General features: G+C 42.4%; 1 long non-coding RNA gene and 1 pseudogene across 1 annotated transcript in view; one reads left to right on the forward strand and one right to left on the reverse strand.

The window, feature by feature from the left end:
• Positions 1–23,633, forward strand: part of LOC129399701 (uncharacterized) — a 77,797-nt gene extending 54,164 nt beyond the window's left edge. The window contains exons 4-6 of the long non-coding RNA XR_008627280.1: positions 9,462–9,584; positions 10,345–10,439; positions 23,526–23,633. This is a non-coding gene — a long non-coding RNA (uncharacterized LOC129399701). The remainder of the gene's footprint in view (positions 1–9,461; positions 9,585–10,344; positions 10,440–23,525) is intronic.
• LOC129400293 (U2 spliceosomal RNA) lies at positions 8,130–8,267 on the reverse strand (annotated as a pseudogene).
• Positions 23,634–23,987: the final 354 nt, after the last annotated feature.

Genomic DNA, 23,987 nt, shown 5'->3' on the forward strand with positions numbered 1-23,987 from the left:
AACAGTATTGTATTAACCTAAATTAGAATTGTCTATTAAATAAATAAATAAAACACAGCTTAAGAGATCACTCAAAAGGCAGGAGCGTAGGATTTGCTTGTGGGAGGCCTGGATTCAATCCCTGGCACCAACCCAGCCCCTCCTGGTGGGATCAGTATACTGTCCCACCAAATACCAAATTGATAGTTCCCTGAGCACTGCTAGGTGTGCTCCCTCCCTTCACACTGTACCACTGTAGCACTATTGTCCCATTGTTCATCAATTTGCTGGAGCAGGCACCAGTAACGTCTTCATTGTGAGACTTGTTGTTACTGCTTTTGGCATATCGAATATGCCACAGGTAGCTTGCCAGGCTCTGCCATGTGGGTGGGATACTCTCGGTAGCTTGCCAGGCTCTCTGAGAGGGACAGAGGAGTTGAATCTGGGTCGGCCGCGTGCAAGGCAAAACGCCCTACCCACTGTGCTATCGCTCCAGTCCCTCCCCTCACACACATATCACCAAAATGCAATATCACTTGTCCTGCCTCACTCCTGGGATTGCTGGGAAGATGAAATGGATTAGGAGCTGTGAAATATTAAGTCATTCCTCCTGATTGGAGGAGCGGGGATAGAGTCAACACTGGTCTATGTACTGGGCTCTCTGCCCTCCATCTCTTCCTCCACAGTGTTGGTTTCGGGTATTGCCCCCCACTACTTCTATGTCATTGCAGTAGTCCTCCCTTCTCTATGCTTTCACTTTCCTTGATTCTAGTTAGCCATGGTCAACATAGTCTGAAAATATTATGTATAGTAAGATACGGTGAGAGATGCATAACTTTTATTACAATATATTGTTGTAATCATCTTATCTCCTATGGATAAGCATGAAACAGTACGACAGGAAGTAGAGAGACTATACCTGACCTAATCTCTGTAGAGCCCAACACACCCCTGTTCACTCTGGACCCTCTAAAAATGAATAAAACTGGTTTCACTTGTTTTCACCCAATGCTGCTGTTGGAGACCTGGGAATGTCCTGGTACCAGGGTGTAGACTGTGAAGAAGCTCACAGTAACAGAAACTTGACTATCATTTCCAGGGCCAAAATATTTCCTTGTCATATCTGGAAGTCATGAAGCACTGCTTTTATTAGGTATTTGCTATGCGTGTGAAAAATACTTTGCTCAGGACTTGAAGGGAACAATCAGGTCGATGAACCACTTAAAGCCTGTGGGTAAGACCAACATGCAGAACTCTTTGTACTTTCCAAGAACATTAGGAAGTTCCTTTCATTAGAGTCTCAAAGGCTATGAGAAATACACAAGGCAAGATCACCTGCATTCTGTAAATTAATAAATGGAGTTATCTGAGTATGTATGAGATCATATGCCTTGTAAGTGCAGGAGAAGAGTAAGAGTAGAAAAGTAACTGGCAGTTGCAGATGTGTCTGATGATGTGAGGTGGATAGGATCTAATACACACACAGCATGTCTGTGCACTGTAAGAAAAGAAATGAGGTATGAGGGCTTTGTTTTATGTTTATAAAGCTTATTATTGTGAATTGAGGCCTCAATCCTAAGGAATGTACTTTTATTCAGGTGAGTCAAAGCCTGAGCCTGAGTCTTCAGGTAGCCCACTGACTGAGATAGAGGAGGTCTTGAAATGCCAAGAGTAAATCAGCAGTCTCCCTTTGGCTATACCTATTAAGTCTGCCATCGGAAGGTTCCAGAATGGATGTATAGGACTTTATTGGGAGTCCAAGAAGTTTGCTGTAATTTCTTTTACAGAATATATCAGACTTGCAGAATATCTTAGCATCTGCCCTCAATGGGGGTTCTCTCAGAGCCCTAGCAGTTGAGTAGTTCATCTGTCCCCCAATGCTCGGACTTCTTTCCAAAACAGAACTGGAGGGCACATTTGCCAAGAACTTCACTGACAAGCATTCTCTTCTCTGGTTCTCTTCACTGTGTTTCTGCTGGAATAAATGAGCACAGAAGAATGTGCATGAGTGTGTGTGGATTGTGGCCGGGGTTGAGGGAGAGTTGAATTGCTCAGGGAGGAGGATTGTATCCTACTATCCATTTAGTTTGTTGTCTTCCTCCTCAGACATATAATTTCACTACCCTCCCTCCTTTACTTTTCTGGACACCCTCTGATTCCTAGGAGAGCCTCCTTGCTCTGTACCCCAAAGCCACAGTGGACCGGGGCTTAACTATGACAGATGAAGCTCCCAATTTGTAGGGAACTTGTAGGGAACTTGATCTGAGGAGAGAAGGTCTGAACTGGGAAGTGGAGAGCTGGAGAGGGGGCTTCCCTAGACATGAGCATACTATTGTAGGTAGGATGCCTCCTGAGTTAACATAGGTCTTAGAAGCAGATTATCTAGATACCATGCCTTGGATTTTATACTCTCAACTATGTAAGTACTCTGTGCCTTAGTTGCCTTACCTATAAAATGGGGATAATAACTTGCTGACAAGGATATTTTGTGAATTCAGCACATTGTTAATAAAGTAGTTTGAATGGTGCTCAATATATTTCCACCTAGTAATTATTAATTGTGATTATTTTCCCTTTCCTGTCCTCCACCTACACTCAAGGCAGTATGAGGTAGATCATGAAGCCATGCAACATGGCCAGCCACATTCTTCCAATGCTGGAGTTTTCTGCCCTTTTGGAAATGTGTTGCCTTTCCCCTTCTTCACTCCATGAAACATCTGTTACTGTTCTTTTCTTAGTTTGGGGGTTATTCCTGGCATTGCTCAGGACTTACTACTGGCTCTGTGCTCAGGACTCAGTCCTGGTGGGGCTCAGATGACCATAAGCAGGTCAGGGGATTGAACCTAGTTTGGTCAAACACCAGCAAGCGACTGGTGTGCTATTTCTCTGGTCCCGGTGCTGTCCTTTTTAATCTGCCTCCTACGAGACAGATATAGGGGCATTTGTTTTCCGGTCCCAACATGCATGGAATTCCTTTTAGATGCCTGCCTTGATGAGAGTCCTTGGTTCCTTCTAAGATCCATATTGTGCATGTGTGCATATCTGTGCATTTTAATAGGGGTCACACCCAGTAGTTCTTAAGGCCCCCAGAGTTACTCTTAGAGGTTCTGATAGGAGTGGGGGAAAGAACATGCAGTGCTATGGGTCAAACTCAGCACCTAGAATATGCTAGGCATTTTTATCTGCCACTGGAACTATCCAGCATCATGATTCTTCCTAAATTTTTCTCTCCTAGAGAACAAACTACAACACCCAAAAGGAAGGAGAGAACAAAAAGGAATGCCCTGCCACAGAGGCAGAGTGGGATGGAGGGGACAGGGTGGGGGTGGTGGGAGGGATGCTGGGACCATTGGTGGTGGAAAATAGGCACTGGTGGAGGGATGGATACTCAATCATTGTATGACTGAAACGCAAGCACGAAAGTTTGTAAGTCTGTAATTGTACCTCATGGTGATTCACTAATAAAATATTATAAATAAACAAATAAATAAATATTTCTCTCCTAATATCACTGGTTCATTCAGCAAGTAAAATCAACCCTGATGGCCTGAAGACCTCTAGGAAGTACTGCCTGGTATTGTTCCAGTACTGATTTCTTGAGGGCTTACAGCCCAATAGTCCGTATAGAGGACAGAGTGTTCTACATTTGAGGTAGGCTCTGAGCCTCATAGAAAAGCAAAAATAACAAATGATGCCAGGAAGAATATCTTGACCTGAAATAGTCAAGAAAAGTCCCCTCTGCTCCTTGCAAAAAGATGCTCCCCACTGACCAATACTACCCTACTAAAACTACCTCAGGAGTTGATTAACCTTAAGTGAATAAGAATTTTCAACCAAGAGTGATCACTGAGCACAGAGCCAGGAGTAAGACTTGTGGTTCCAAAATCTAAATAAATAAAAAGCTGAGAGTTTCATTATTCTCTCTTTTTGTAAGGTGGGGCAGAGTGTGGGGTATTCCACACTCTGGAAGCTAGACAGGATGCAAGAAGCATTTTTTCTGCCCTGAGACGGTGTGTCTATGATTTCAATTTTCTGGATAACTGCTTGGAATGGCCAGTCACGTATTACCACAAACCAAGGATTACTTTGAGCCAGAATTTTCTTGTCAGCAAACTTGTTTTTCTGACTGTCTTTGAAGCTAGTGCTCATTATATTCCTCACAGATAGTCCTCAGTATTAACTACATAGATATTCCTTAGTATTACCTACTTACAATCATTTTCCCGGGAAAGATTCTAGAAGAAAGTAATTTATGTTCCCTGCCTATGGCTCGCAGTTCTTTTTGTTGTCCAAAAAGGGAATGCCCTTTTTGGTTTGGTTTTTGTTTGGAGGCCACACCCAGCCATGCTCAGGGCTTAGTCCTGGCTCTGCATTTATCTGCCTTTTCCCCACAATTCTGTTTGGTTTGGTTTACATTTGGAGGACACACCTGCCATGCTGACTGGCTCTGCACTTAGAAATCAGTCCTGCAGTGCTCAGGGGACCATAGGGGATGCCAGGGATCAAATCTGGATCAGCCACATGCGAGGCAAGCACCTTACCTGCTGAACTATCTCTTCAGCCCAGCATAATTCTGTTTTTTTCTTGCCTAATTATCAGTTCACAAATATTATGGAATTTTAAGGAGTTAAGGTCACACTTGTACAGTTGTCACCTGTCCCATCACAGAGTCCCAGTGCCACACCACCACCAAGACTCCTTTACCCATTCCTCCTACCACTCCACCTCTTTCCTCTGGGTAGTACCATAGTTTTCACTAAATCTAGGAGTAAGTGGTTTTTTGCTTTTGGAATTTTATTCAGCACTACAGTTTTTGCTTATTTACATATCCCCCTCCTTTCTCCTTTGCTGTTTGTGATGACTGGGTGTTAAGCATACTTGCTTGTGGTGTGCCAAAAATCAAACACTTTGTTGTGTCTGCAGGGATCCCAAACAGCAGTTAATCATGCTTAAGTATATGTGCAGGTGCCAGGGATTGAACTCAGACCTCACCAATCTCTTGTTTATAGGGCAGACACTATCACTGAGCTATCTCTAGAGACCCAGGAGTTATGTTGCATTTCATCCCTCCCATCCTTCTTTCCTGGCAAGTGTGCTGCCACCAAGCCGCATCCACAGCAGTTTTGTTGATTTTAAGACAGTTTGTTTTATTTCAGTATATTTTACATAAGAATTTAAACATTAAGAAATTGTCTTTTACTTCCTTATGGAAAAAATAATTTTTGAATGTATAAATCAGGACAGTATTAGTATAAATATTTTGACACATAGCACCCAAATATCAGTAACTTGATACTACCAGTCTTTTTTTATTGAGTCATCGTGAGATACACAAAGCTGTTCATGATCAGGTTTCAGTCATACTATATTCCAACACCCATCCCTCCACCAGTGTACGTTTCCCACCACCAGTGACCCCAGTTTCCCTCCCGCCCCCCTCCGTCCCCAAGCCTGCCTCTATGTCAGGTACTTTCCTTCTCTCTCTCTCTCTCTCTCTCTCTCTCTCTCTCTCTCTCTCCTTTTCAGCATTTCTCTTCAGATAACATAAATCTTTCGCCTTTTACAGTCATTATTTTTATCTACGTTGCTGCTAGAAAAGAGTGTGGGCTGGGCTCGGGGACTTTGAGGACAAAACTATCCAAGAACCCAAGCATAATTCACAATGTGACTTGCCACCTGCATGTCCCTAGAGTTTTTTCTGGCTCCTCCACATTCTGCCAACAGATGATAAAAGTGAGCCAGGCCTTCTTTTTCTTGTTTTGCCTAACCCAGCTGTGCTCAGGGTTTACTCCTGACTCTGAGCTCAGGGATCACTCTTGTCAGACTCAAGGGACCATGTGGTTGCTGGGGACCAAACCTGAGTCAGCTGCATGCAGGGCAACCACACTAACAGCTGCATTATTACTCATGCTCCAGCACAGCCATTGTCACAGGCTGAATGCAGCACATATCACTTCTGCTCACATCTAAAAGGTAGATTAACAGCCCTGTAACAACCTTTTTTGGATAACATTGGGTTGTCCTTGCTCCTCCTGCAGGGAGCATAAGGTTTATTGAGCCACTTCCACAGCAGTGCAATTAAGGCACACCCAATTCCATCAGGCACTAATAATCCTATTTTGCTTCATTTAGCAATGTCCTTTTTGTATAGACACAGGAAGACAGTTGATGCTATGCTATGTAACATGGGAGTTAATTGACTCCAAAATCATATTTAATCCTGGGCATCCATATTTACTTGACTTAAGCCTCAGTTCCTAGCATTCCAAAAGCAGGGTCCCAATTAGGGACTGGATAGACCCAGGGCAAGCTGTGAGCTACCATGGCATCGAAATGGGCCAGGCCAAACGCCATAATACTTAACTATAAGTTAAGAGCATGGTCATCGACAAACTCTGTCATGACCCCCAAAAGAAATAACTGAATGAGAACCCTGCTGAGGTTAGGAAAGACTAATCTGACCTGAGGAAAGTGGTCTGGAATATGTAGTGAGACGTCCCCAGGAAGAGCCAACCTTTAAGCATAATGTATCTCTTACTGTGTTCATACAAAATGACATTGCTAGAAATATTATAAAAAATAAATATACTATAACTGTTTAAATGGATTACTAGCTGAGGAAAGGAGGAAGCAATACACCCTGTATGGAATCCCGCCCTTGTGCAGATCTCCTAATCTGGAAAGCTGAACCCTCAGATGAGATTTTGTCCTTGAGTTGATCTCCTGAAGGAGAGGCTTTACCTCCCTTTATTGGTATGATAATGTTCAACCCAACCTTTGTATCCCCATCCTTCATGATTTCTATATAACTATGCTGTAAGGGGTAAGAGGGGTCTGGACTCTGGGGAGGAGATGCTGAGAAGGAGTAAGTGAAGACTAGACTCTGGGAAGGAGATGCTGAAGATGTTGAAGACTAGATGTTGGGAACATGAAAGTCAGAACTAGATGCTGAGGACTAGATGTTGAGGACTTGAAGGTCGACGACAAGACATGGAAGACGAGGAGGAGAACTGAGACTTTGGAGACTTTGGGACTAGAACAAGAACCGGATGATGACAATAACTGGAAGGAGAGGACTTTCTAGGTCCATGAGGAGACTAGGATGATGGAACTCTGATGATTGGGACTATGACCAAAATGATGACTACGACTGTGCCGTAAGGGAGAGATCGGACTACACTGAGCAGGAGAGAGAAATAAACCTATAACAACCAGTCTGGGGTCCATTTCCTGTTTCTCTGTTCCCCTGGTCCCTCACCCATCGTCCAGCCTTGGGAGGCAGTTCTCGGACAGTGAACGTTTGAGTTGCACGCGGTCCCACACCTTCTTTCTCTTTTGAAACTTACAAACCTTGTTACAAAAACCTTGTTTTCTTCTCATCACCCACCACGCCCTACCTGCTGGCAGGTGCTCCTCCCCCTTTCTCCTCCTCCTCTCCCTGCTCCTCCTGCTCCTCCTGCTCCTCTTCTTCTTCTTCTTCTTCTTCTTCTTCTTCTTCTTCTTCTTCTTCTTCTTCTTCTTCTTCTTCTTCTTCTTCTTCTTCTTCTTCTTCTTCTTCTTCTCCTCCTCCTCCTCCTCCTCCTCCTCCTCCTCCTCCTCCTCCTCCTCCTCCTCCTCCTCCTCCTCCTCCTCCTCCTCCTCCTCCTCCTCCTCCTCCTCCTCCTCCTCCTCCTCCTCCTCCTCCTCCTCCTCCTCCTCCTCCTCCTCCTCCTCCTCCTCCTCCTCCTCCTCCTCCTCCTCCTCCTCCTCCTCCTCCTCCTCCTCCTCCTCCTAATCCTCCTCCTCCTCCTAATCCTCCTCCTCCTCCTCCTCCTAATCCTCCTCCTCCTCCTCCTCCTTCTTCTTCTTCCTCCTCCTCCTCCTCCTCCTCCTGCATTGTGATTTGCAATTTTGATATTGGAAGGTTATCAAGAATATCTCTTACCTACTTTTAAACTTTAGATCTTGTCCAGCATGATCATTCATAGCTATTACTGTTATAGCGGTTTCTTCTCTATCTTACCTACCCTCAGCTCCACACAGCTCCACACAACTAGCACACAATGGTTAGTTCCAACCATTGACCAGTCCTGCTAACCCCTGTTTTCCCTGGCCATGAAATCTCTCAATCTTTAAGAGGCCATAATGCATGTTAGCATATTAGAAATTGTGAATGTCTCAAAGTAGAAATAAACTGTATTTTTAACTTTGGTTAAACCAGGTTTCCCCAAGAACATTTTATCCTAATTTTATTTTTAAATTTTAATTATTTTTTGCACTTGATCTTAGCCAAAAGGCCGAGAAGTGATAAATTTTAATTATTTTTTGAAAAAAATATTGGATTCTGTGATTAATAATGCTACTAGTAATGTTTCTCATACACATGGTCACAACAGTACATCCATCACCAGTATTTCCACCTCCCTCTCCCAAAAACCCAAAGACCTCTCCCTCCCAAGTCCTTCCATTTCAGCTGTATGGATCAGTTCCATCAGGACCTTTGTTGCTATGCATAACACTCTTTTTTTACATATACACCAGTAAGTAGCATACTAAAATCTTCTTTGAGAAATTCCCCTCCAGAGAGGAACTCTAAGTTTGTTAGTGCTTAAGAGATGTTTCCATTTGATATTAGTGAGACAGTATTTTCTATTCATTATCATCTATTTAACAGAAGAATGAAGAGAAGAGAAATGCCAACCTGTCCCAACTAAAATTCTGGAGATAGAGGAAAAGGCATTGTGTCTTTGTTGAATCTGGGGTTTTCCAAGAAGATAAGCAGAAACTGGACTGTACAATTTTTGCTCATCTGTATAATGAATAAACAGAATGGAAATCCTGATAGAACAAATCAGCCATCCACTTAAATCTTCCAGATCAAAGCTTGAAGGATCAGAGCTCAATAATGTCATGACCGATTCTGATAATTCTATTTCTTTCTTAAATATATTCACAGAGATTGGAAAATATCCTCTGGATATCTAATGAAGGCCACTGATGAAAAAGGCATCATACTAAGCTAGAGTTTTATGAGGAAAGGATCTATAGCCTATGGAGGGTTTTTTGGCTTTTGTTGTTTCATACATGAGCAATAACATTTTATTATTTTTAATAGATCTTTTAAATTGAATCACTGTGAGACCCTTACAAAGCTATTTATTATTAGGTTTCAGTCATACAGTATTCCAACACCCACCCCTCCACCGGTGTGCATTTCCCAGCACTAGTGTCCCCAGTTTCCCTCCGATCACTCCCCACCTTAACCCGTGGTTTTATGGTTCATGGATGGCCCTCTTCCCACTGTGAAGACACAGTACTTTTGTGGGAAGGCCTGGATCTAGTCTTGCAAGTTCATAAGTAGCCATTGTCTCAGCCCCAAGTTAGTTCACAGGAAGGAGCTATTGTATCTAAAATACTAAAATAGCTTGTTCACTGCTGATCCTTCTTCCAGCTCAAGACCCTCCTCCTTGATCCCATCTCCATATTTCTCTGTTTTCTGCTAGCCCAGGGAGGTAATCCAGTTATGCCCAAAAGCAGAGGTCGCTGAAAGCTTCAGCTCTACTCTTTATGGAAGCCACCACCTGCTATCTACTTACCAAGCCACCCTAAGTGAAATTATAACCCAGGTAAGTACCTTTAAGCAGCTGGCAACCTTCAGGCAAACTGCCCTGTTCCCTGATTTTAGATCACTATCCCTAAAACTCTCCTGCACCCTGCACCCCCCAAATTCTGGAATTCTTTTCTTTATCTTCCTTTCTATCTCTCTCCTCATAACCCCTTGACCTTTTCAGGTTTTTTATTTTTGGGTTTTTTTGGGCCACACCCAGCAATGTTCAGAGGTTACTCCTGGCTCTGCATGCAGGAATTACTCCTGGCAGTGCTCAGGAGACCAAATGGGAAGCCAGGGACCATATGGGAAGACTGTATGTGAGACCAGGTAAGACAAACACCCTGCCCATTGTACTATCTCTCTGGCCTCATATTGAGTCTTGATGGATAATTATCTTGGAGCATATTTGCCTATATCAATAAATGATTACTTCATCAAGGGTTCTTACAGCTATGACTCTTGCCTATATCAGCCAACACAGCCCTCTCCCTCAGAGTGTTTTCTCTAGTAGCTCAGCACATAGTACCAGAAAAGTAGCTAAGTGGAGGTAGGAGGCAGCCTTAGTTTGGGAGGCTCCTCCCCAGGGCAGAAGCCATATTTTATATACTTTCTGAATTCCCTAGTGCCCAGCACAAGGCGAGTAGGAAGGGGATAAACAGCTGGATGAACCCATTTCCTCCTCACTGTGTGGCTGGTTGCCCATTTAGGGATATCAGCACTAAACAGTTAGAAATATTACTGACTGTACTGCCTCCTCATTTTGTTCTGTCTTTCAGTCGCTGTGCTAAATAGACTGGCTCAATCTATCTATGAGTTCCTTAGCCTAGAGGCCATCTGAAGAAAGACTGCTGACTGTGCTCTGAAGATATAGGTGAGTAATTTGAATAACCACGGGCATCACTGTATCACTATCACTATCATCCCATTGTTCATCAGTTTGCATGAGCGGGTGCCATTAATGTCTCCATTCATCCTAGCCCTGAGATTTTAGCAGCCTCTCTGCTCGTCCTTTCCAAAGGTGCTGCATTGGAGGCTATTTCAGGGTCAGAGGAATGAGACCCGTCATTGTTACTGTTTTTGGCATATCAAATATGTCATGGGGAGCTTTCCTGGCTCTGCCCTCTGGGCAGGATATTCTCGGTAGCTTGCTGAATACTCCGAGAGGGGGAACTAGACAATAAGAGATCACACAGCCACGAGTGTGGCCACGCACTTCTGGGAGCTTTGTTTTATAGTGTCTGGATCTTGGCAATTGATGGGATTACATAGCACCAGGGCAGTTTGTGGTTGTGGCTGCCTAGCTACTGGAAAATGTAGGATCTGGGTGGAGGAGGCCCAGTCCTGATCTGAGCAGTCTTGGAGATCTCAGCCTCGGGTCCTGCACAACTGGGTTCCTCTGCCAGTTCCTTTATGTATGAGTCTTATCCGAGCATGTGGAGAGTGGCCGTGAGCATGGCTGTGGCTGAGTTCTGGAGGTCTTCGGCTGCTGGGGCTCTGCTCGGGGCGGGGAGAGAAACTGAACCCATCTCCCTCTGAGGGGCCCTGGTGAAGACAGCCAGGCGCAGGGGCAGGAGACTCTGCCCACAGGCATACCCTAGGAAAAGTGAGGAGACATATCACAACCTACATATCCATAACAGACACAAACACACAGAGATACACATACTTTATTGAGATCAACAACGATCTGCATTATTAATGATAACTCAGAAGTGACAGAGGATAAGCATAGAGGGCCTAACTAAAACTTAAGATGCAACCTGTTGGAAAATAGAGTTTTTCTTATAAGAATTTTCAGAAATCTGTGGCCAGAGAGACAATACAGTAGGTAGGTCATTTGCTTTGCACACAGCTAATTCAGGTTTGATCCCTGGCATGCTCTATGGTACCCCAGGAGTGATCCCTGGGCTTGGAGCCAGGAGTAAGCCCTGAGCATCACCAGGTGTGGCCCCAAAACAAAAAAAAAGGAGACAGAATTGCTGGTACCTAATGGAATCTCCCTTTAAGAACTCTAACAGTTGGGGACCAGGAATATGTCTCAGTGACTTTTAAAATATCTAGGATTCTGGAAAGATATCTTTCTTTCAAGTGCATCAAGAACTTGTCCTGCATGTGGCTGACTCAGGTTTGGTCCCTGGTACCAGCTATGGGCCTCTGACTAATGCCAGAAGTGATTCTTGAGCACAGAGCCTGGTGTAAGCCCTGAGCACCACCAGGTGTGGATTCAAAACAACAAAATAATTGTCTAGGAAAAGCATTAGACCATGAGTTTAATCTTGGTTGCCATATGCACACAGGAGATCCTGATAGCCCCACTGCCTGGGGTGCCTGGTGAGGTGAAATAGACAAATAAGCAAGTGATACTACAAAGAGTAAGTTTTTTGTACTTATGTAGGTTTCTGTGCTAACTTGCTTGATAGTCTTTGGAAAGTTATTTAAGTTCTCAGTGTCTCAGTTTCATTATTTCCAAAATGGCAATGATGCAACAAGTTGCTCCTCATGGAATAAAAGTCTGATAATGTTGCACACCATGAAGAATCTGGGGTGCTCAGGATTTGGGCTTGTCTTAGTAATTTGGGGAAGGGTTTAAGGAAATTGAGCTTTACTCTAGTTTGGAAGTTGTCAGGAAGTGGGATTAATTCTATAATTGGATATCAAAATAAACCTTAACCAAAAAGGTGAAATTATACCAAAGAAAAAGATGATTTAAGAAGCTGCAGCCACTTATATTAGCAAGAAAAGGTGAAATTTTGGTCATTAACATAACTTAGAATCCTGAGATTCCCAAGCTTATTTGGCCTCTGACTCCCTTTCAGAAAAAAAATATTTGTCAGTGGTCCCCAGGAAATCTACCTTCAAACAAACACAAAATGCCCTCTTAGCTGCATTTGAGGTTCTTATAGCTCCCTCTAGATTATTCCAGCATCATTTGGAAGGGAAAAGATGGAGCTCCTAAGTGGATGGAACTCATCCACATTGGGTAGCACTGTAGCACTGTCATACCATTGTTCATTGATTTGCTCGAGCGGGATGTTGTTACTGTGAGACTGTTGTTACTGTTTTTGGCATATCGAATATGCCATGGGTAGCTTGCCAGGCTCTGCCGTGCAGTCAGGATACTCTCGGTAGCTTGCCAGATGGAGGATTCAAACCCGGGTTGGCCGCATACAAGGCAAATGCCCTACCCGCTGTCCTATTGCTCCAGTCCAAAAATGTTCTTATTTGGTCTGCATTCTGAACTTATTACACAGATCTTATAAATTTATAATTATTATTATGTATTGAATAACTGAGATAGAATTAAAAAACTGTCCATGATTTGGTTTCAGTTATATAATGTTCCAACACCTGTCCCCTTTACTAGTGTACATTTTCCACCACCAGTGTCTTCAGTTTCCCTCCTGCCACCCCCACCACCATCATACTGCCTCTCTGGCAGGCACTTTTCATCTTTTTCCCTCACTCTCTTTCTCTCTCTCTTTCCTTTTTTTGCATTATGGTTTGCAATACAGGTTCTGAGAGGTTATTGTTTGTTCCTTTATCTATTTTCAGTGCACAGTTCTTCTCCAGATTTATCATTTCCAATCATCATTGTCATAGTGGTCCCTTCTCTATCCCAACTGCCTTCTCCATCCAGCATTTGAGGCAGGCTTCAAACTGTGGACCAATCCTCCTGGCCCTTGTTTCTACTGTCCTTGGGTATTAGTCTCATACTAGGCTTTTTGTATCCCACATATGAGTCCAATAATTCTATATCTGTTCTTCTCTTTCTGAATCATTTCACTCAGCATGTTAACTCTTCATATCCAGTCACTTATAAGCAATTTCATGACTTTATTTTTCCTAATAGCTGCATAGTATTCCATTGTGTAGATTTGCCAGAGTTTCTTTAACCAGTTATCTGTTCTCGGGCACTTGGGTTGCTTCCATATTCTGGCTATTGTGAATAGTGCTGCAATGAACATTGAAGTACAGGTTGCATTTCTGCTGTCTGTTTCTGGGCCCCCAGGGTATATTCCCATAGTGGTATTGCTAGGTCATATGGAAGCTCAATTTCTAGGTTTTTTTAGGATGCTCATTGTTTTCCAAAAAGTCTGGACCACTTGGAATTCCCACCTTCAATAAATGAGAGTGTTTAATCTATTTCTTTGAACAATGTCATGTATATCCTTATAGGAATTGCATTGAATCTGTATAATACTTTGGGCATTATTGTCATTTTGTCAATGTTAATCCTCCTGATCCATGAGTGGGGGATGTGTCTCCATTTTCTGTGTCCTCTTTTATTGCTTGAAGTATAGTTTTGTAGTTTTCTTTGTATAGGTTCTTCACCTTTTTAGTTAAGCTTATTCCAAGGTACTTGATTTTCTGAGGCACGATTGTGAACAGGATTGTTTTTCTATTATCTCTTTCTTTTGTATATATGTATATAGGAACGTCATGGACTTTGGGGTATGATTTGATAACTTTTTGTCTTAAATATTCATGGCCACAGAATTCGAATTTGATTCTCTGTGAGACTACTCATGATAATACTAGGCAGATCCTCAGTGTCAGGCTCTGATTATTTCCTTCTTAATTCTTCCATTATAGGCAAGAACAGATCAAATAAAGTGTCAGTATCTTGCTCAATAATATCTAGTCTTTCACTAATGCCAGGAGTTTTATAATGCAGAATTTTGTTTTGAGATTTGAGTCTGTAGTCTGTTCTGCTCATCATGTTCCAAGTTTAGTAGTAGAGTCCTTTGATGTGACAATGATGTGCAGTAGTATTTGAAATTCTAGATAGGATTATCAGCCATATGTAATTGTCAGAAAAAAATTTAGTCCAGGAAACAAGTGACTTTTCCCCATGTATTTTACTTGCCTCATAGTGAACAGGCATACCAAAAAGAATTTGCTATAGCAAAAAATTCTTGACTAGTTATAAAGGAGTCAGGAATAACATGATTGTTAATAACTGCCCTGGCTACCAAATTTGGACTAGGTTTTGGGGCATTAGGACTATAGATTATGTTGTCCGTGACATTTTTTTTTGGCTTTTTGGGTCACACCCAGCGATGCACAGGGGTTACTCCTGGCTGGGATTTGAACCCGGGTCGGCCACATGCAAGGCAAACGCCCTACCCACTGTGCAATCACTCCAGCCCCTGTCCATGACATTTTTATAGAGCCAGAAAGTCATTTTTTATTGTCTTTGCCAACGGTTTCATTTTTAAGATGGGTATCAGGTTGAAGAGTATATATGAAAAGGCAGTCAGTTATCTCCTCTGGGAGTTCTTCATTGTAGCTTGCTTATCACTAAATTTTGAAATAGTAGGTAGTTTTGGAGGTAATTTAAAAATTATTTTTAGGAAAACGTCCCTAGGGGAATGGTATTTTTAAATTTCTTGGTCTCTAAAAATAATTCTGAGTAGTAAGAATTAGTGTGATAACTGATGTCCACCCATGAAACAGTACCATAAGAGGGGACAGATGGTATTGAGAACAATGGCCTGCTTTGTGTCCTTCTATAAAAACATATTTTTTGGAGTCAAGTTAAACATTTTTGCAGACCAAGCAAAAGTTCCTTTGAAAGTTTCTGTAGGATGTGAAGAATTCTCTAACAGATGTGATTAAGTGTAAGTTGTTTCTTCTTCAAATAAATTTAGAAACCTTACTGGATTTTGAGATTTATAGCAATTAATGTGAGGGGAGAAACAATATTTCCTAGGTGATCAGACCAAAACTATCTGAAAATGAAGAACATTTTTTTGGTCAGTAAGAGTTTGCACAGAATACTGATCCACTGAATATGATAGCAGTGTACAACTAAGGTAATAGGAGCTTTTGCATGTTCTCTTAGGTAAGGAGCTGTATTTTACATGATACATCTAATAAAAGTCTCAAATAATCAACATGCCTTTGACTATACATGTGTGATTAAATTAGTACCCTCTACACCCTCTGTTGCTTTTCTCAAAACGTTATAAGCACCTCCTTTTTCTTCTATATGTTTTATAGGTTCAGGTATCCCATTGAAGTCTTTAATACATTTGGAGTTAAATTTTGTGTATGACATTAGTTAATTGGCTATTTTATAATATTATGGAATTTAATGAGGCCCCCATAACCATGCCATCGGACTCTGCACCAGGCTGTTTTCACTTGGGGCGCCCCAGAGGGGAGTGGGTGAGAGCCCTCCCCACCCCAAGGGACCCAGCTCCAACAGCCGACCACCATAACCCAACTGCCACCACACTCCAGGCCGCTTCCCACCCACTCGGTCTGAGCCTCACGCATGAGTGAACATATTCCTAGACCACATGGCCACAAATGCGGTTGCGCAACACATCATAAGACACTCCCTACTCATTTTCCATACTTCTCAGGGAGCCTGGCAAACTACTGAGGATATCCCGCCCACATGGCAGAGCCTGGAAAGCTACCCGTGATGTATTCGATATGCCAAAAACAGTAACAGTAACGTGCTCTTCATGTTCCTGGAGCGAGCAGACGCCATTGGGCTACACTAACATGTGACAGGGACGAATGGAGATATTACTGGTGCCCACTTGAGCAATCATCAAGCAGCAGAATGACAGTGATAGTGACAGTGATACAGTGATGGAATTTCAGGGTTTCAGATTTTCACCTCTATATATATGTAATTGTTACCACTCACACTACCAAAGTTGCAGTGACATCCCATCATTCTGAAGACCTCTGTGTCATTCTATACACCTTTCCCCCATCTCTCTGGCAAGCACTAGAGTTTTCATTGAGTCTAAGGGTTAGTTTTTGTAGCTTACTGCCAGTTCATTTGCTAGTTCAGTTATTGTGTTCCACATAGGAGTAAAGCCATCAATAATTGTCTTTTACTTCCTTATCTTTTTCATTTGCCATAATGACCTCAAGATATATCCTTCCTGTCATCAACATTGTGATTTCATCTTTCAAAATGCAGAGTAGTACTCCATTTGCATGAATACATCATAGGATCTTTACTTAGTCTTCTGTTGATAGGCAGTTAGGTTGAATCTGTTTTGGCATTTGTTTTTAATTTTCCTATGAATGTAGGGGGACAAGTATATTTTGAGTTTATGTTTTCATATGATGTAACTGTTTTAGGAAAGACAAGAATAATTTAGAAATAAAAGTCATCTTTACACTTTTGTTATTTCCATTTAGGAGAGGCAACATTAAGATAGTTAATGTTGGCTCATATTGACAGTTTCTGACCTAATGCTTGCTGATATGCCATCTCAGATGAGGTTTACCTCTGGCAGATATCACTCTCAAAAAGTACAGCCCCTCTCTTCTGGCTAGGTCCTAGCACCCTCCACACATGAACTATGCCATATTAAGGGCCCACACCATAGCTCCTGAAGATCTACTCAAAGAAATTACACGCTGCTCACAGTTACACTTCCTGTCATTCAGGGAAGACAGGTAGAGAAGTAAAAGGGCAATCCCCAGCCTAATCCCTCAGTATCCTCCAGTGGGGCTAACCACGAAGAATCACCCCTAGCATAGCACAAGTACTAGAAAACCAATGGGGGAAAACATGTAGAAGTCCACCTAGTTCAATGAGTGAAAACAATACCACTGAAACAATAGCAACAGCTCTTAATGAGGATGTCCAGTGAGCTTGAGCAATGGCCCAGGGAGTCAGCAAAGCACAACAAATATAAGTCCAAATGAAAAAAAATGCTATGATCAGAAAGGACAGAAATGAAGAGTGTGGTAGGTGGTATTAAAAAATCTCAATAGAAACTCTGAATAGCAGAATAACAGTAGCTGAGTAAAAGATCAAGGAGCTCCAAGATGAGAAGGAAGGAACCACTAGGAAATAGCAGAAGGTGGAAAATAGTCTGAAAGGCAGTCGACAGAATACCAGAGAACTATAGAATTAGTTCAAAAGGAACAATAAGAATAAGCAGAATCCCTGAAGAACAGGAAGGCAAAAGTGATGAAGTAACAATGGTTAAAAAAATAATATAAATTTCCGTAATTGAGGAATGCAGGCACCGACATTCAAGAGGTCTGAAGGGTCCCAGTGGGGGAAAAAGACTCAACTAGGAAAACTACAAGACACGTTGTACTCAAAATGATAAAATCCAAACATATAGACAGGACCATAAAGGCAGCAAGATCAAAAAGGGGAACTTACATGCAAAGGACAGCCCATATGATTTACAGGTAATAAAATAAGATGAATTAATAAAATTTTCTTATAGAAAAAGTTGACTTAAGTTTTCCTTTTGTAATTTAATTTTAATTTTTTTTTGTGGTGCCACACCTGGTGTGCTCAGGGGTTACTTGTGGCTTTGCACTCAGAAATTACTCCTGGCGGTGCTCAGGGAACCACATGGGATGCAAGTCAAGCGTCCTACCTGTTATACTATCAATCCATCGCCTAATTTTAATTATTTTTATTAAGGTACTTTGGTTTACAAGATATACATATTTTATGGGGAAATTTTCACACTTCTTCAAATGTATGTTATGCCCAAAACCAAAAAACCAATATCAGCTCCTACCTCCTCCATCCTTTGAACCCACTTCACCCCTGCTTTACTGACCTAAGTTTTGCAGTCAGAGCCTAAGGTGTTTGTTTCCATTTGACTTTGAAACATTGCTTTGTGTCTTTATATCTTACATATGTCTCAATAAAGTCATCCTCAATTGCTCATATTCAAGGTCATTGATACCCTACCCGAACGGTAGAGCCTAGCAAGCTCCCTGTGACATTTGATATGCCAAAAACAGTAACAATGATGGGTCTCATTCCCCTGACCCTGAAAGAGCCTCCAATGCGGCACCTTTGGTAAGGACAAGTAAAGATAGGCTGCTAAAATCGCAGGGCTAGGACAAATGGAGATGTTGCTTGTGCCCGCTTGAGCACATCAATGAACAACGGGATGACAGTGATACAGTTACAGGGAATCACGATTTCTTGATTGAGTCTTTCCTAGCAGCTCTTCTGACCCCCTTGCTAGAATCCATCCTAACTTGCCACCGAATACTGTCCTTGCTTATAGGGTTTCCAGAATCAGCTAATAAAACACAGGGTACCCTCTTAAGTCTTACTTTCATAAAAATGAATTGTTCTTAGTAGAACTGTGTCTCATAAAATATTTGGGACGTTTTGATCCTAAATAAGTATTCATTTATATGGAATTCATATTTAATTTGGCATCGTGTATTTTATCTAGGAAACCTACTTATCTTCAGAAAGTATGAGAGAGAGTGGAGAAATGGGGACTTTGGGAAGTTTACTTAAGTGGCTTCAGCCTGGAGAAACTACCACCTGTTCTTTGGGGCAGCTCTTAAGAAAATTGTATGAAATGCAGGGCTTATGTAGTTTGACCAACTTTCCTGGTTTTCCTTATTTCTTTCTACCCTACACCACATCACCAATCCCACCCCACCCCCACCACCTCTTCTCTTTGTTGTTGCAATGACCAGGGATTACATACAGTTTTGGTTGTGGTGGTCACATAGTTTGCTGGGAGTAGCCATCTCTTTGCATGGTGCTAGCACAATGTTGACTGTGATGCCCCAAAGATCCCACATTCTGGGGGTCCCTAAAAGCAGAGCCGCCAGAACTATGCATCACTGGGGATCAAATTCAAGACCTCACTTTTTAAAATTTTTTTTTAATTTTATTGAATCACCGTGAGATATTTACAAGCTTTCATGTTTGGGTTACAATCTCACAATGATCAAACACCCATCCCTCCACCAGTGCACATTCCCCACCACCAATATCCCGAGTATACCCTCCCTTTCCCACCCTCCCCCTGCCTCTACGCAGACAATATTCCCCATACTCTCTCTCTACTTTTGGGCTTTATAGTTTGCAACACAGACACTCTGAGGTCATCATGTTTGGTCCATTATCTACTTTCGGGATGCATCTCCCATTGCAACTGGTTCCTCTAGCCATCATTTTCTAAGTGATCCCTTCTCTATTCCATCTGCCTTCTCCCCTCGGCTCATGAAGCAGTCTTCTAGCTATGGGGCAATCCCCCTAGCCCTTGTATCTACCTTCCATGGGTTCAACCTCATGTGATGCTACCCTTCACTCCACAAATGAGTGGGGTCCCTCTATGTCTGTCCCTCTCTTTATGACTCATATCACTTAGCATGATACTTTCCATGTTTATCCATGACTTCATCTTCAAGCAAATTTCATGACTTCATCTCTCCTAACAGCTACCTAGTATTCCATTGTGTGGATGTACCAAAGTTTCTTTAACCAGTCATCTCTTTTAGGGCAATCAGGTTGTTTCCAGATTTTGGCTATTGTGAACAGTGCTTCAGTGAACATATAAGTACAGATGTCATTTATACTGTGCTCTTTTGCATCCTCGGGATATATTCCCAGAAGTGGTATTGCAGGGTCATATGGAAGCTCAATTTCTAGTTTTTGAAGGACTGTCCATATTGTTTTCCAGAAATGCTGGACCGGTTGGCATTCCCACCAACAGTGAAGGAGCATCCCTTTCTCCCCACATCCACGCCAGCACTGGTTGCTTTTGTTCTTTTGAATGTGTGCCAGTATCTGTGGTGTAGATAATATCTCATTGTTGTTTTGATTTGCATCTCCCTGATGACTAGTGATGTGGAGCATTTTTTCATGTGCCTTTTGGCCATTTGTATTTCATTTTTGACGAAACTTCTGTTCATTTCTTCTCCCCATGTTTTGATAGGATTGGAGGTTTTTTTCTTATACAATTCTACAAGTATCTTATATATCCTGGATATTAATCCCTTATCAGATGAGTATTGGGTAAATATTCTTTCCCATTCTGTGGGCTCTTTCTGTATTTTGAAGACCTCACATTTTTAAGGCAGGTGTTTTTGCTACTGAATCATCCCACAACCCCCAACTTGTTCTGGTTTTCCTGAGACAGCTCCAACTGAAGTTCCCAGTTCTTGGAAACTGGGACAATTATCTTAGAGAGCAGACTATCCAGAGAAGTTAGCGATGTTGGAAAACAATAAATTTATAGGTGAGTCTCAATAGTTCTAAACATATTTCTTCAGTTCCATTTTAAGGATGGACTGATATGGGGAAATATGGAAGTATCTTGGATCTGAATGATGTTGGGTATAGAGATGCAAAGATACAGCCAATATTCATTAAATATTATTAAGCATGTTCAAAAATACTCTCATCTCACATTATTATTATTGTTGTTGTTGTTATTGTTAATAATCTTGCTTAGTATAGGCTGTCACTGTCACTGTCATCCCATTCATTTCTCATCGATTGGCTCGAGTGGACACCAGTAACATCTCCATTGTGAGACTTGTTGTTACTGTTTTTAGCATATTGAATATGCCACAGGTAGCTGCCAGGCTCTGCCGTGTTGGCTAGATAATTTTGTAGCTTGCCGGGCTCTCCAAGAGGGGCGGAGGAATCGAACCCGGGTTGGCTCCGTGCAAGGCAAACACCCTACCTGCTCTGCTATCACTCCAGCTCTGGAGTGGTTATTAGTATAGGCACTATAATAAATTTTTTGTTCTTTACCTCATATTATCTTCTAAGTTACCACATGAGGTAATTATTGCTGTATCTTTTCTAGGAATAAGAAGGTAGACTTGGAGAGGTTGGATTGCCCAAAATCACAGACCTGCTATTTAGTAGAACTTGTATTCTAGCCTGTATGCCTGATATAAAAGTTTGTGTTCTTTTATTTTTCCTTCCCCTTCCTTTTCTTTTTTGATTTTGAGATATTTTCAGTTTGCACATCTGGTTGCAGTGCACTTAAGGTGCTAGGGTTCCTAAAAGCAACACCAGGGATTGCATTAAACAATTTGGGGGATGAACAGAAGATCTTACACATGGAGGCAGGCACTCTACCAGTGAGCTACATCGTAGAACCCCAGATACTATGTACTTAATCAAAATGCTCTTCTGCTCACAGAATGGCATTATCGTCTTAGAGGCCCATTTGATAACTAGCTTAAATCCTTCATGATGCAATATCAATGTTTTCCTTCTTGCTTAGTTATCAGCAGAGAGAGAGGATGGCTACTCCCAAGAAAACCAGGATTAACCCCTCTCTCCAAATCCAGTTTTTAAAACCTTTATTATTATTATGTTGTCGTGGGGACTAGGGTTGGCACACAATCCTGACTGTGCTCCTCACTGGGAAATCACACATCAGATTTCTGTTCTCCCATAACCCTCAGCATTGATGGTTATTAATATTTGCACTGCTCTAATTGCAGTGCTTGAATGTACTTTCCGAGGCTCATGATTTTAGCAGAAGCAGACAAGGTTTGGTACTTATTGAGGGCCACTGAAGTGCTCACACATGATTGCCAGAATTTGTACTTCCTGATTATAATGCTTGCACATATTTTTGTTGCAGTACTTAATGGGACTCACACTCCTTTTTTTTGCAGTGCTTGCATACACTTGGCTATGGTGTGGCAAGAAATTGCTTGTGGCATCAGGGTTCACAGATCAAAGCTATTAGGCTTAAATGGTAGAGCTGTCTGGACCACACTCGGTACATGTGGAACACCAGGGACTTGAACTCATGACCATATGCTTGCAAGCCAGGTGCTGAGCCCCTGTACCATTCTCTACACCCCGAATCTTGCTAGGACAGTTTTATTCTAGCACCCACTAGCCACTTCCTTGTTTCCCTTTTTGAGGAAAGTTGAGGACAAAATGGGGAACTATATTCGCTCATTATGCTTAGAGTTTAAGATCAATGACTCCTCTAAGGCCAGCTTCTTAGTGTGGGGGTATCTTACAGACAGAGTTGAATGAACTTTCTGTGGCCAAGAGCAGCCAAATGACTAGGGGATAAAGGACACCACAGTAGAAATGGCTTCTTTCTGAAAGTTTCCACTGTGTTTAGGAAGCAGAGGCTAAGGGGCATTGCTGCCACTCTGCTACTTGAAACCCTTCCAAGACCTAACTGCTAAATTCAGCCTGTGGAAATAATTGCAGTGCTTTAGAAATTTTGACGGATTCTCAAGGATAACCTAGGGAGCCTGCAAATCCTCTTTGGAGGGTCTGCTGGGGAAATTACTTCTTAGTTTTTGTGGCTTGGGAACTAATTGTGCTTTATAAAAGAATCAATTTTCCTCCAAGTGACAGAATGCCAAAGCTTAGGAAGGAGCAGTCTGGAATGGGGTATGTGCATCAACCTGTCCCTGCTTTGGGGACTGGGCAAGGCAGAAGCTTCATGGAATCTGCCCCCAGCCTCAGCTGTAGGACCCAGGGCCTCTCATGCACTCCCAGCTGTCATAGAGAAAATCCTACAGCAATGGAAATGATGGAGTGTGTAAGGCAGCATTAACCATAGTGGGCCCTGGGGCTGGGAACTGGAATGATCCATGGGGCCTGCAGTAGCCTCAAATACAACTGGGAGTGTTTTTTGTTTGCTTAAAGATAGTAAATTTCTGGGGTCTGGAGCAATAGCACAGTGGGTAGGGCATTTGCCTTGCACGCGGCTGACCCGGGTTCGATTCCCAGCATCCCATATGGTCCCCCGAGCACTGCCAGGAGTAATTCCTGAGTGCATGAGCCAGGAGTAACCCCTGTGCATTGCCAGGTATGACCTAAAAAGCAAAAAAAAGATAGAAAATTTCTGTGGAGGGGTACAGAGTTCTAGGGTTTTTTATTTTGTGGTTGATTTTGTTGTTGTTTTTTAACAGGAGGCAGGAGGCTGAAGAGGTTTGAGGACCTCTGGCTGGGGGAGGAATGGTTGGAGAAAAGGAGTCCCTGTAAAGCCCTGTGCCTACCCCATCCTACTTTGGCGCAGGAGGAGCCCATGCTGATGGGGAGAACAGCTGCCTGGGCCTTCTGGAGAAGGGGGAGGGCAAACCTCAAACAGGCCATCTCCCTGGGTGCCACATTTGCTCTAAGTGCCGACATCCAGGTCTGTACTCACCTGACTGCAACTCTCAGCAGGAAATATCGAGGCTCCTCTTCTCTTTTTACCAGGCCAACTGCTGGCAGATTCTCAGAGAAGATTCCCTAGCCAAGATGGCAGATAGCTTGCTCCATAGGATCCTGGCTCTTGATTGAGATATTAACCGCACCCTATCCAAGCAGCCAGAGCTGAAACACTTCACCTGACTTCTCCAAAACGAACAGTAAACTTTATTGTTATTACTATTAGTATCTTCATCTGTAGGATAACATTGGTTTGTCCTTTCTGCCTTGCCACAGGGAGCTTAGGTTTATTGGGTTACTCCCATCACAGTGCTCCCATTCCTCTGTGTTTATTTGCAACCTCGTTCTTTGTGCTCTGCCTCCCCAACCGGTCAATCACCTGTATGCCCTACTCAGACTCTGATAACTTATAAATATTGCTTTTCTCTTCTCCCTAAGTCCTTTACATAGTTAATTCAGAGCAATGTCCCCTTTGGATAGAAGCAGGAAGACAGTTAATGCTATGCTTTT

Source organism: Sorex araneus, chromosome X (assembly GCF_027595985.1).
Source record: "Sorex araneus isolate mSorAra2 chromosome X, mSorAra2.pri, whole genome shotgun sequence".
Lineage (NCBI taxonomy): Eukaryota > Metazoa > Chordata > Mammalia > Eulipotyphla > Soricidae > Sorex > Sorex araneus.